The sequence below is a fragment of the Sceloporus occidentalis genome, unplaced genomic scaffold (assembly GCF_023333645.1).
Source record: "Sceloporus occidentalis isolate IW3139 unplaced genomic scaffold, rSceOcc1.0.p SCAF_21, whole genome shotgun sequence".
Lineage (NCBI taxonomy): Eukaryota > Metazoa > Chordata > Lepidosauria > Squamata > Phrynosomatidae > Sceloporus > Sceloporus occidentalis.
The window spans coordinates 7,672,919-7,686,673 of record NW_028317001.1 but is presented as its reverse complement, the minus strand read 5'-3'; positions in this window follow the sequence as shown (position 1 = coordinate 7,686,673).

Sequence of the window (13,755 nt, the reverse complement as noted above, 5' to 3'; positions counted from 1 at the left end):
CTGATTGGTCAAGAGAGCCTTCCGTAGCAGTGATGTCATTCTCTGTGGGATGTGGGAGGGACTGGGATTCCAGCCAATCAGGGCCAGGGATGGTGGGAGGGACTGGGATTCCAGCCAATGGCAGCCCTCAGAGTGTCCTCAGGAGGACATCTTCTGTTCCTAAAAGAGCATTGAACGCATGCCTTTGAGACAGGGCTTGATTCAGTGAGGCTCCTGGTGAAGGCAGCTGGTTTGGAGCCACCATGAAAGGAAGCCATTCCTAATGGCTGAATATGTGGTCTTCCTATTTCTATTGCCAGGGAAGGGAAGAGGGCCCCGGAGTGTTCTCTGCCTCCAAAAAGAACTTGACCTCCAGGAATACTAGAAATCAAATAAATAAATAAATAAATAAATCTGCTGATTGGGTGACACTGCCCTAGACTTCTGTCAGTTTAGTAAAGCAGATTGGGAAGGCCTCCAGGGAAGAGCTTTCATTGCTAAACAAATAATTCTATCACAGGAGAAATCTAGATGACCAGGAACAAAGATTGCAGCCTTGTCTTTACCCTCTCACCCCTTTCTTGAAGATCCAGGGAGCTAAGGAAAAGAGAAGGGAGGTTATTCCAATATGTCCCACTCTTAGGGTTGCCATAGCGCCGGACCTCAAAACCGGGAAAATGTAGGACAAAATTTTCAAATGTAGGACACACAAAATGTGTCCTACATTTGAAAATTCTGTCCTACATTTTCCCTGGCGATCGCGGCGGGGAGCAGAGGCCAAGCGGCGAGGGAAAGCCTCCACTTAAGGAGTGATAGTCCTGATGAGGTATCTGTACTCAGGACAAGAGGCTACTGTCAGAACAGAACACAGAGAAACAGAATAGTTCTCAATTGGCAAAAGGCTGCATCTTATCACCCCAACTGTTCAGTTTCCATGCAGAAAATAAATGAAGAGCTGGTTTGAAAAGGAGGAGGGAAGATAAGAGGAAGGAACATCAGCAACAATACAATACTACTATCAGAAAACACCATGGACTTGGGACAATGACTAAGGAAGGTCAAGGAAGAAATTGCAAAGGCAGGCTTGTTACTGAATATAAAGAAAACAAAAATAATGACTAGGGAAGATCTACATAAATCCAACCAAGATAATGAGGAAGTTAAAAGGTTTCTTGTATCTTGGAGCAAACATTGATCAGAATGGGAAACTGCAGTCAAGAAATCGAAACAAGACTATGAATGGGAAGGGTAGCCATGAAGGGACTCTAAAGATATACAACTGAGCACTAATGTCCAGTCCATTGTGTCCCCTGTTACCATGTTCGGCTGTGAGAGCTGGGCAGTAATGGAAGTGGATGAGAAGAACATAAATTCATTTGAGATGTGGTGCTGGAGAAGAGGGCTGAGGATACCGCAGACAGTCAAAAAGACAAACAAATGGGTCTGAGAACAGACCAAGCCTGAAATCTCCCCGGAAGATTCATGCCTCCACATCATGAGCAGGCATGAATAATTAAGAAGGAGAGTAATGCTAGGAAAGGTAGAAGGGAGAAGAAAGAGAGGAAGGCCGCATGCCAAATGGCTAGACATAATTTGGGAGGTTATGGGGCTGAATCAAGGGAACCTGAGCAGAGCAATGGAGGATAGAGGGGTTTGGAGGTGGTTCATCCACAGCGTTGCTGTGAGTCGAAGGCAGCTAATAACAACAAAGCAAGTAAAGACTTAAGGGTTTTATTTCAGCATCAGCTTCTGTGGGTTGTGATTCATTTCACCTGCATCCGCACTGCAGAAATCATCTCATCTGACACCACTTTAACTGCCCTGGCTCAATGCTATGGGATTCTGGGAATTATGGTTTTGTGAGTTTTGTTGTTAGCCTTCTCTGTCAGAGAGCTCTGGTGCCACAACAAACTACAGTTCCCAGGATTCCATAGCACTGAGCCATGGTAGTCGAAGTGGTGCCAAACTGGATTATTTCTGCAGTGCAGATACAGCCTTTTTCAGATGCTTGGAGTACAGTATTGTAAGATCATATGCGCGCACACACACACACACACACACACACATATGCATATAGACATATGTGTACACACACAGACACACAATTAAATGATTGTGGATTGAGATCAGAATGAAAAAAAGATAGAGGCAATAGCTATTATAATACTATTATAGGTGATATATGTTTTTAAATTAAACATGCTGAATTTGTAAGATGCCTGAGTGGCTGCTAGGAAATGAAAATGGTTGCATTGTAAGAGAGATTTATTTTGTAGGATCCAGTTAAGGATCCTATTGATTCCTTTGGGACACATCTGTGGTCCAAACCTATGGTTTATTTTCCTTCTCCAAGATTAGTACACCTAGAATTATAGGCCCCAAATGCATCATTAATGATTCCTTTTGAAGTTAATGAAATGGAAACATGCTGAACTATGGTTATATTATGGCCATTTCCCATTCTATTTTGTCTATCTTCAGTACATGAGGAAGAGGCTTAGGGGTCCATGTTGGGTCTGATAAAAGTGATGCTCTCCTTCATGCCATCTATTGCCCTTTCACTCAAGGATTTCCGAGATGTGTCTGTATCAGGGAAGACCCAGCAGCTGCACAAGAGTTGTGGGAATTCGCTTGTAGTGTAGGTGTATTTGGCCTAAAAACTCCGAAGGCACCAATGCCCATTTGATCTTAGAAGCTAAGCAGAGTCAGCCCTGGGTAGTAATGGATGGGAGACTGCCAACCAAGGTCAGGTGCTGCAGGCTATATTTCAGAGGAAGGGATTAGCAAAACCATGGCTGAGTCTTTCCTTGCCTATGAAGACGCATGAAATTCATGGGGTCACCATAAGTTGACAGGCGACTTGAAGATGGTGCACACACACACTCACAGACACATCAGTTTGGATGTAATCCAGTGAAATTCGCCTTCTCCTCCAAATTCTATGTCAATTTAATACCTGCAAGATACATAGTCCTACACTTTTCCCTTTTCTGGCACAAAAAAATATGAAGCTGCTTTTTAGCTTTATGGAGTAGAGTTGGCCTTCTACGTTTGTGGTTTTGACTTTTGCGGCTTTGATTATTTGATGTTTCGATTGATATGTTCTCTCTAGGAATGTCTTGCACAACTCTGCCAGAAGTTGGCCATAGGTTTATTCCCTGCTGCTGGTTTTCTCTTTGCTGTTTTTCATCACTGTTTTGTTGAATCACTGTTGTTCTGCGTTTTGTATTTCCAGCAAATTCTATTCCATGCAGAGAACTGTGGTCAGTGGGTGACAGCGAATGAATGACTGTATTCTCGGAATAGTAATAAATGGTAGACGGAGAGTGATCTTCCACCCCCATCCCCTGGTGCTTCCTTTTAAAGTATTTGGTGGGATGTGGCTGTTCCTGTGTCAGTCATCTGCTGGACATTGCCCTTGTCATCAGTGGTCATAAATGATTTCAGCCTAAAGCTTGTGACATCTTCAGTACCCTATTTAAATAAACCTGTAACCTCTGTGTTTAAGCATTTTCTTACTGTCCATGTGGGCTAATCTCATGCTGAGAAAGGGGTGTCCCTTCTTCACTTCCAAATCATGTATCTCCTGTTATACAGGTTATAGATCCTGGTATGTGTTTTTACCATATTGCAAGAAAGGTGCTATAATGCACTGACAGCGTTCATGCTTTGCATGTAGGAGGTTCTGTGTTCAGTTTTTGTGTAGGATCTTATGAAGAAAGGAAGCTAAGGAAGATCTATCCCTGTCCCTGAAAAGTCAGTCAGAGCTTTCCCCAATCTTCTAGATATTTTGAAGAGTAACTTGTGTCTATCATTCCACTATAGGAACTGATAGGGATTTGTAGTCCAAAAATGCCAGGAGAATATCACTCGAGGGAAGTCTTTTACTGATATAGCTGACCAGAGATCTCCATATGAGGCAGTATAGAAAACACTTTTCCTTCTTCTTCCTCACTTGGTGACACTGACCTGCTCCATGCGACAGTTCTCCTTATATCTTCTGTGTGCCACTGAGTGTGTTTTTCAGCATCAAGCCCTATCTAATCTACATGCTGCCCTGGTATTATTGTAATGGGAAACCCTGGTTTCTTGTGACAGGAATAGTATATGAGCCTTGAGCTCTCATACTCTGCCCTCCTCTTTTTGCTCGCTGGAGAAGGGTTTGAAAGCATTTGCTTCCAGTTCTTTTTTAATTGAATAAACAAAAGAACTTTATTGAAGACCATCAGAAGTGATCAGCAATGCATTTAGGTCAGATCTGAGGCTTCCCTCCTCCCCACGAAAGTATTAAGACGCAAACTAATTAGCTCCAGCTACTCAATTTTAAAGAATCCTTTGGAGAAGCCACAGCGTTGCTTTTTATGGGTAAACTCTGGTTAAAACAAACCAAGATCTGATACCTTAGTTCATATTTGGTTGGTTTTTGTCAAGTTGCGTTTAGGGAAATCACATTGTTCATGTTTGGATGTCACAGAGATCTGTTTAAGTCCATAGAAGGAATGACCCATCTCTTCTTCCAAGGTATGAAAAAGCAGGAGTGGAGATGGGAAACTGCGTCTGTGAGCATAAAGCTTTTGTTTTTAATATTGGAAAGGTCGTATCTCTTGATATAAACCAAGGTGTGCATTGACATCTAAAGGGAGGGCTTTCTCACAGTCCCACCATCCTCACAGACAATCTTAGTAAGGATTCGGGAGAGAGCCTTATCCGTGGCTGCTCCCAAAAGGAGGACTTGGCTCCACAGAAAGTCCGGTTGGCTCCTTCCCTCCTGTCTTTCTTCTGGCAGATGGAGACATTTCTATTTGGATTTTAACTATGGAGCTGCAGTGTATGACACGGTATGCTCTCTCTCTCTGTAGATATATACTATATATATAAGAACTGTTTTAAATACATTTTTGTTTTTAGTGTTTTAGTCATGTTTTCAATGCTGCCACTTAATTTCTTTATAGCTTTTGTAAATTAATGTTTTAGTTGAATATTTTAAAAATGATTGTAAACCACCTTGTATCCCATTTTGGGAGAAAAGCAGGAATGTAAGTGCAATAAACATATTAGAGAAAGAAAATGTGGCTCATTCATGTAATGGGGTTGTATTCTGTGTAAACAAGCTCACTCTCTGATCTACAAAAGTTATAATGTGTAATGTTGTTATCGAGGATGTTACTTCTCATTACATATGCCTGAAATCTCCCACGTTTTTTGAGGGGGCAGTGGGCATATTGACCATTTTTCCAATGGATGCAGACATGCACTTAATGCCTTGTGTGTCTGTGAGGGAGGGATAAGTCTTAGAGAGTCTTTTTTTCTCATACAAAAGGAAAATATGGAGGGAGAGGAGAGAGAGAAAGAGAGAAAGTGAAGTGGGAGATTAAGAGAGAAAATCCATGGGGATAGAAAGAAAAAAATCAGTGAGGAAGAAAAATTGTGAGAGAAACAGATCCTCATACACAAAGAAGCAAAACAGCAAAGGGATGAAGTGTGTGATGACATGTATGTGCCCATGAAACCACTGTGTGTGTTGTGATCAGTGGTTTGACACTGAAAGTCAGGCCTTTGCTTATATTTCTGAGTGATTGTTTGTATATGATGTGAAAAGGGCTGATGTGAAAGTGTAAAGGCAGGATTACTGCTGAACATAAAGAAAAGAAAAATAACAACCATGGAGAATCTGCATGAATTCAACTTAGATTGTGAGGAAATCACAATAGTTAAAGAGTTCTTGTACCTTGGATCAAGCATTGATCAGAATGGAGACTGCAGTCAAGAAATCAGAGGAAGACTAGGAATGGGGAGGGCAGCGATGAAAGAACTAGACGAGATCCTAAAGAGAAACAACTGAGCACTAAAACTAGAACCGTCCAAATCATGGGATTCCTCATCACTTTATACACATGTGAGAACTGAACAGTTAAGAAAGCCAACAGGAAGAAAATCAACTCATTCGAGATGCGATGGTGGGGAAAAGTGCTAAGGATCCCATGGACAGCCCAAAAGCCAAACAAAGGGGTTCTAAAGCAGATCAAGACAGAACTCTCTCTGGAAGCCAAGATGACTAAATTGAGCCTGTCGTATTTGGACACATCACAAGAAGGCATGACTCATTAGGAAGGACAATGATGCTAGGAAATATAGAAGGTAGAGGAAACCGCATGCCCAATGGGTAGAGTCAATAATCGGACCTGAATCTGCAGGACCTAAGCAGAGAAATGGAGGACAGGGGTCTTGGAGATGTCTCATCCACAGGGTCAGCATGAGTCGGGGGCCTCGGGACCAGTTCAAGGGCAGTTAACAACGTGTATAGGATGTGAAAATGACAGACTGGAGTCTGTAAACAGTACAATATAATCTGATTTCCTTATTCAGTTTATTCAGAATATTCCAAATGTGTTATATTTTGGAATTAAATGAAGTTTGCAGCAATATTGCACTCTGGTTATTTTGCTTAAAGGGCATACAACAATGAAATACTACATTAGCCACGCAGAGAAGAAAGGAAGTGAGATGGTGAATTGTCTAGACTAGAAGATGTTGGAGAACCTGGGGCACTGGTGGCGCAGTGGTTAAATGTCAGTGCTGCAGCCACGGTTGTGAGTTCGATCCCAGTCAAGGCTCCAAGGTCCACTCAACCTTCCATCCTTTCATAGGTCAGTAAAAGGAGTAGCCAGCTTGTTGGGGGAAATTGGCTTACAGGTTGTAAACCATTATGGAGTGCTAAGTGCACTGACAAGTGGTACAGAAGTGTACATTCTATATTGCTAATGCTATAACACAGTAATTTGGAAATTGTTGCTTCTATACTTATTTATTTAAAGTATTTATTCTTTTCTCTTCAGCCACAAAGGATCCCAGGGCAGCTTACAGATAGTAAATTAGACAATTCCCTGCCCCTCATCTAACTATCTAAAAAGACACAACACAAAAGAGAAGGGAATGGCAGTGGGGAAGAGGATCAAGTCAAGCAGGTACTTCTGGTTCTTCTCTCCCTTCAAGACCAGGGCAGTGGCATTTGGAATGAAGGGAGGACCTCTAAACCTAGTTCCCAGGTTTCCAGGGGATTGCCAGAGCTTTGAGGTTCCCCTGTCTCCCTCCTCTTGGCTTTGACCTAAAGTTTGGCTCTTCTCTTCCCCCCCCCAGAGCCCCCTCCCCCCAGGACTCCAGAGAAAACTCCCCTCACCCGGAAAATGTTGTTTCCAATGCTATTGAACCCTATCCTCTGTTATGCTTTCTATTTGGCACAAAACCCTTCCCCAAATGAGGCATCAGAAGGGATGGTCTCTCCTCTGCCCCACTTTCCAGGAGGGAAGGGGCTCCTCAAAGCCCCTTTTTCCTTTGGAGCCCCTTCCCCTCCATGGCCATTTCTCTCTCCAAGGGTCCCCCCTGCCTTCTCTTCTCATAATAACCCACAAGTACGTGGGCCCCAAGGAATCCCCTGAGGAGGGAGCAGGGAAGGAAAGAGGGAGAGGAGGCCTGGCAGGTCCCTTGCCTTTCTTTGGGGGGAGAAGAAGGGCTTCCTTCCTTCTTATAACCACCAAAGGGCCCCCCAGAAGACCCTCCAGCCATTCCTGTGAATGAATGAGGGCTCTCCCCCTTCCCTCCCTCCTGTGAGGCCAGCAATGGCTTCAGGAGCTGAGACTGCACGTGCGCATATGGCCTCACAGTCCCTTCCTCAGCATGCGCAGGGATTGCCAGGGCCTAGATGCTGCTTCTTATTCTGCTGGCGGCCTTTGCGAGAAAGGAAGGTATGCGCTGAGGGTTCAGCAGCCTCCCCTTCCTTCGCTCCTTTCTTCCTTTGAGGAAACTGCAATGCAGCCCAAGGTGCAGAGCTGGACTCAGGAGGGAAAGGCAAGAAAGGAATGGTCTAGTTTTGTAATATAGCTCTCTCTGCGTATAATGTATATTTGTGTGGGTGGGTGGGCGGGTGTTTGCCCCTGCTGCTCTTATGGCTGGGAATGGAGCTCAGGACTGAGAAGAGAAGAAAGGGTGAGTTTGGGCAAGTTCAAAGCTTCTGTGCATCACAGAGTCCAGTGTGTTGAAACAGCAAAGAACTTTATTCAGAACACATAGAAATTCAGTGTTTAAATCAGAAATGCCCACTTCAATACAAACAATACATTAAAACCCCAAAACTAAAAACATCACCCTTTTCCAAACCTAGCCCCACCTCCAGTTCCCTCAATTTATGCCCCACAGGTAACAAGGCCCCCTTTCCCATTCCCACAAACTATCCCTTTCTGTTAATACCGTCCTCCAATTTTCTTCAGTCAACGTCCTACACATTGCAAAAGCTATCATTCCCTTAAGTATTCTATCCAGCTGTAGCAAATCCCAGCCCCCATCTACCCAACCTATACCACGACCCACACACCCCAGCCAAATTTATAAACTAAAGCAATTATCTATACTAACAGCAATTAAAATCTAAATCTAACAAAATACTACTTTAAAAGATAAACAGACATATGGACAGACAAACCTTACAAACAAAATCACAAGAGCCTTTTCTTAGCACCACTGGATGGAAAAGATATTTTTTGTATTTCTTATTGACAAAAATAATTAGTTCACTACTGGGATTTGTGCAGCTTCTCTCCTGTGTGGACTCTCTGATGTGTCTCTAGGTTTGACTTCCGAGAAAAACATTTCCCACAATGCTGGCATTTGTATGGCTTCTCTCATGTGTGGACTCTCTGATGTGTCACTAGGTCTGCCTTCAAAGAAAAACATTTCCCACAATGCTGGCATTTGTATGGCTTCTCACCTGTGTGGACTCTCTGATGTCTCACTAAGTCTGCCTTCAAAGAAAAACATTTCCCACAATGCTGGCATTTGTATGGCTTCTCACCTGTGTGGACTCTCTGATGTGTCTCTAGGTTTGACTTCCGAGAAAAACATTTCCCACAATGCTGGCATTTGTATGGCTTCTCTACTCTGTGGACTCTCTGATGTGCCGTTAGCTGTGACTTCTGAGAAAAACATTTCCCACAATGCTGGCATTTGTATGGCTTCTCTCCTGTGTGGACTCTCTGATGTTTCACTAGGTCTGACTTCTGAGAAAAACATTTCCCACAATGCTGGCATTTGTATGGCTTCTCTCCTGTGTGGACTCTCTGGTGTTTCACTAGGTTTCACTTCAAGGAAAAACATTTCTCACAATGCTGGCATTTGTATGGCTTCTGTCCTGTTTGGATTCTCCGATGCATGACAAGGACTGACTTGTAGGCAAAACATTTCCCACAATGCTGGCATTTGTATGGCTTCTCTCCTGTGTGGATTCTCTGATGTATCACTAGGTTTGACTTCAAAGAAAAACATTTCCCACAACACTGGCATTTGTATGGCTTCTCTCCTGTGTGGACTCTCTGATGCATGACAAGGACTGACTTGTAAGCAAAATGTTTCCCACAGTGCTGGCATTTATGTGACTTCTTTCCTGTGTGGACTCTCTCATGACTCAAATGTTTTTCTGTAAAGAAGAACAATGACAGATGAGAATGGAAATCAGAGTAAAGAGAGGAGGGTGTTACCCCATGATTAACCCCTCCTTATTATAGATTAAATTAATAAAGTTGCTGTGAGTAACCCAAGCATGACCCTGCTGCTTATGATCCTAAATCCATTTAACGGTTGCATCCTTACTCATAGGAGCTAGCAAAGAATGGGGTCTACCTTAAGGGAATCACTGGAAGGAGATATTCATACAAAGGACTTTTGAAAAAAATATTCCATTAACCATGTGCAAAAATACTTTGATTGCCAGGTAGCATCATATCCTGTGAGACTGCCATAGAGTCCTGAGTCAGAGCCCAAGGCATGATGCAACCTAACTGCAGAGGTCCCTTCATGCTGTTTGACACCAGGAGAGGACTCACAACCAATACAGTATACAGCTCACATGCGGATTGGTGTGTATTGGATTGGTGTTGTGTGTACAAGAGATGGTGAAGTTGATGGAAGTCGAGGAGGAGAGCTTGCAAATATTTGTAATATTTTGCAACTCAAGAGAGAGAATCTCCAAGGATTTTGATGAAATCAACTGTGTTTGTGACTTATTTTTCAGTGTGAAAAGTGGTCAGTGCATTGCCAATATCTATATCTGGATATTTGCTTCCGACTCTGTTATGTTATTGTTGAGCCAAGATGGATCTGAGAGCCAGTGTGCTAATCGCTTTTGTCTGAGATATTTCCATCAAGCACCCATTGCATTCAATTTGGTTTCAGACCATTCTTCCACCCAGGAAACATTCTAAAGCGATTTAAACCTTTTTGGACACTCAGTTTCTGCTCCCAAGCAACAATTACAGTATAAATATCTGCCCTGGATGGCTGTTCTTTGATGCCAGTCCAATCACAGACACACAGTCTGTTGGTTTACATGGCTAAGCACCTCAATGTACTCGGCAACCCCACTTGTCGCAGGAGCTCCTGACTTCTCTTCACATATGAAACCCTCAGCAATTGGAATCCAGATCCGCCTATGTAAAGTATTACCATTATGAAAGTCTTACATCTCTTGACCACTCCCACATGTTATCTAGTTCTTGTGCATGTGTGTGAACCCTTACATGTGTGTGTGTTGCTTTTCCCCTAAATAAAAGATAAAACCTATTTCAAATGCCTTTGGAGTTCTGTGTACTTCTGGGCCTGGTATAGTTGGGCTGAATCCCGAGGTCACTCTTGTCCCAACCAAACTATACCTCTCTTTACAGCTACATACCAAACTTCCCTAAAAGCATCACACTTGCGGGTGTCCTTACCAAACTCCAGCATTTTGGGTAACAAAGGGCCTCTGGAATCAACCATGGAGCTAAGCAAACTCAGGTTGGACAAAAACATTAGAGAAAAGGGAATTTTTGTGTCGCCTTTCCTCTCTTCATAGACATTGTTGATAACTGCTAAATGGAGCCCCTTAATATGTCTGAAAACAAGGGCCTGAGCCTTGTTCTCACCAGTTCACTCAATCCAGTCCTTAAAATCTGTGAGGTGGTGGCTGCCTCCCAATCCCCAAGGCCCCTCTCCTGGCCCTTCCCAGAGGTCCCTTCCTCTCCGCACAGAGCTAGGCGATCCTGACTTTCGTCCTGCCTTCCCCTCCTGGATCCCAGAGGTCTGATCCCCTTCCCTTTCTCCCTCCGCTCTCCAACCTTCCCTCTTGCCCATCTGCACTGCTTCAGCATCTCACCTTCACCATCTGTTCCCTGCCTTTCTGTTTTTCCCATTTGTTGAGAAAGGAAGGATAATCAATATACAAATAACTAATTGGGAAAGGCAGAACAAGGGGGATTGGGACCTGGACTCCAATTTTGGTGAGGGTCAAGTGCCAGAGAGCAGCCTTAAAACATCTCTAAGACAGGGATGGACTACTGTTGTTGATGGGTGTGTGGTCACATTGCCACCCAGGGGATCTCAAGGGCACCCCCACATGGTATTCCCTGGGGGATGATAAATAATATTTTGCCCCTCAATATCCGACAGCATCCCCTTTGTCCCTGTTCTCTGAGCCATTGCAGGGTCAAGGGAGCCATTTTACACAAGAAGCCTCTCCAGAGTCTCAAAACGCTGTAGGAGGCACCAAGAAAGGCAGCAAACTTGGTCAGGGATGGGCTGAGGAGCATTTGGAGCCAAAAAAACATTTTTCTCCATGGTTCCTTCCCACAAAATCCTAGAATTGCCAGTTTAAGATATGATATGGAGAGCAATTGTGCCTCACTAAACTACAAATTCAAATATTCTACAGGATGTTGCTATCACAATTAAACTACGCATGAAAGGGATCTAGGATTCTTAGCAGACCACAAGTTGAACATGGGCCAACAGTGTGATGCAGCAGCTAAAAAGACCAATGTGATCCTAGTCTACATCAATGCGAGTATAGTGTTATGGCAGGGGGTTGGACTGGATGGCCCTTATAGTTTTTCAACTCTTAAGGTAAGTAATAGTGCAATTCTATTCTGCTTTCATCAGGGCCCACTTGGAATACTGTGTCCACTTCTGGTCACCACAATTCAAAATAAATGTTCAGAAGCTGGAGTGTATCCAAAGGAGAGCAATGAAAATGGTGAAGGGTCTGGTAACCATCAAGCCTTATGAGGAGTGGTTTAGGGAGCTGGAAATGTTTAGCCTGGAGAAGAAAAGGTTAAAGAGTGGATATGATAACCCTGTTCAAATATTTGAAGATATACTGAGGAGGGAGCAAGCTTGCTTTCTGCTGCTCTAGAGCAAAGGACACGGAACAATGGAAGCAAGGCACAGGGAAAAAATATTACGAGGAACTTCCTGACAGTAAGAGCTATTCAACAGTGGAATATCCTCCCTCAGAGCATGGTGGTGTCTCATTATGGTTGTTGTTGTTATTAATTTCTAAAGCACTTCTTCTTTGAAAGGCTTTAAAGGTCTTTAAACAAAGGCTGGGTTGCCATCTACCGGGGATGCTTTCAGTGTGTATTCCTGCATGGCAAGGGGTGGAACCAGATGGTCCTTGTGGTCTATTCCAGCTCTATGATACTATGATTCTAAAGTGGAATCATAGTGCCATGATAATGTAGTATGAAAGGGCCCTCAGTCTTTATAGGAAGAGCAATGAATTCAGCTTCCTTACCCACAAAAGCCACATTCTCATAATTCTCGATCATCACATAATTGTACATATGTTTCTGCTTCTTTGTCAACAGTTTCCATTCTTCCTCAGTGAAATGTACTGCCACATCCGCAAAGGTCACCTGCAACAGAAAATAGCCCTCATTCAGAGAATGACTAATACAAAAAAAAGGGGGGGGAGCACATGATGCATCCCAAAATTATTTGATAACCTCAGAATTTAGTCCAGGAAATGAACTTTAAATTCTGTTAGCAAGAAAAAAGCTACTGCCTTTGAGATTCAGTTTGTCTCAAATTCTTTCAATATAATATACAATATAATAAACAATATATTGCTGGGATATTGATAATGGATTAGGATACTGACTATCGCAACACCTATAGTACATTTAGCCATTTGTTGCCAAATTTCAGAGGCAAATGTCATTTTTAAAAAGCAGTTCTGGAGAGCCCTGTGAACTTGATGGCCACGGGGCCACCCCCAATTTATATCCAGAGACATTCTCCCAACATTTCACAGATTGGAAAAACAAAACACATGTGGGCAAGCAACACCAGAAAATGGTGAAGATGGAAGAGGAAGATCACACAAGCAGGAAAGGGCACAGCAGTTTGCTTTTCCCTCAGGCTCCTAAGAAAGGAAAGTCCCTGCCCCCTTCTTTCTTCTCCTCTCCCCACTTTTGAATTGATGGAGTGCAAACTCCTTGGCACTCCTTATGCAGAAATTGAAATGAGCTGAAGAAAGGGGAAAGTAAAAGGAGGAGAGAGAAACCAGATTATTTAAAAGCCCTTGAAATAATGGGGTCACAGAGGATTAACCAGGACTGTCTCTGCCAAATTCGGCCAGTATTTTATTTGCTTCCCTTTCATAAATTGGCCAAGCAGTGACACAGATGAAGCTATTAGGATAGTGACTCACCAAAGAGTGCAGCCTCTTTCTGCTGGAGCCCAACTTCCTCTGCTTGGCCTCTGTGTTGGCCATCAGGAGGGCAGGGGGTCCTGGTGGCCCTGCACTTGGTCACTTCCAGCAAGAGAGGCCCCAAAGCCGTGTACAAGGAAGCCGAGATGAAGTTCCTGAGAAAGGGGACCAGGATTAGGATTGGCTTGGTAAGAAACCCTGCAGCACTCAAAGAGACAGAGAACAGCATCCTGCTGGTGACACACACAGATCACATATGCCTC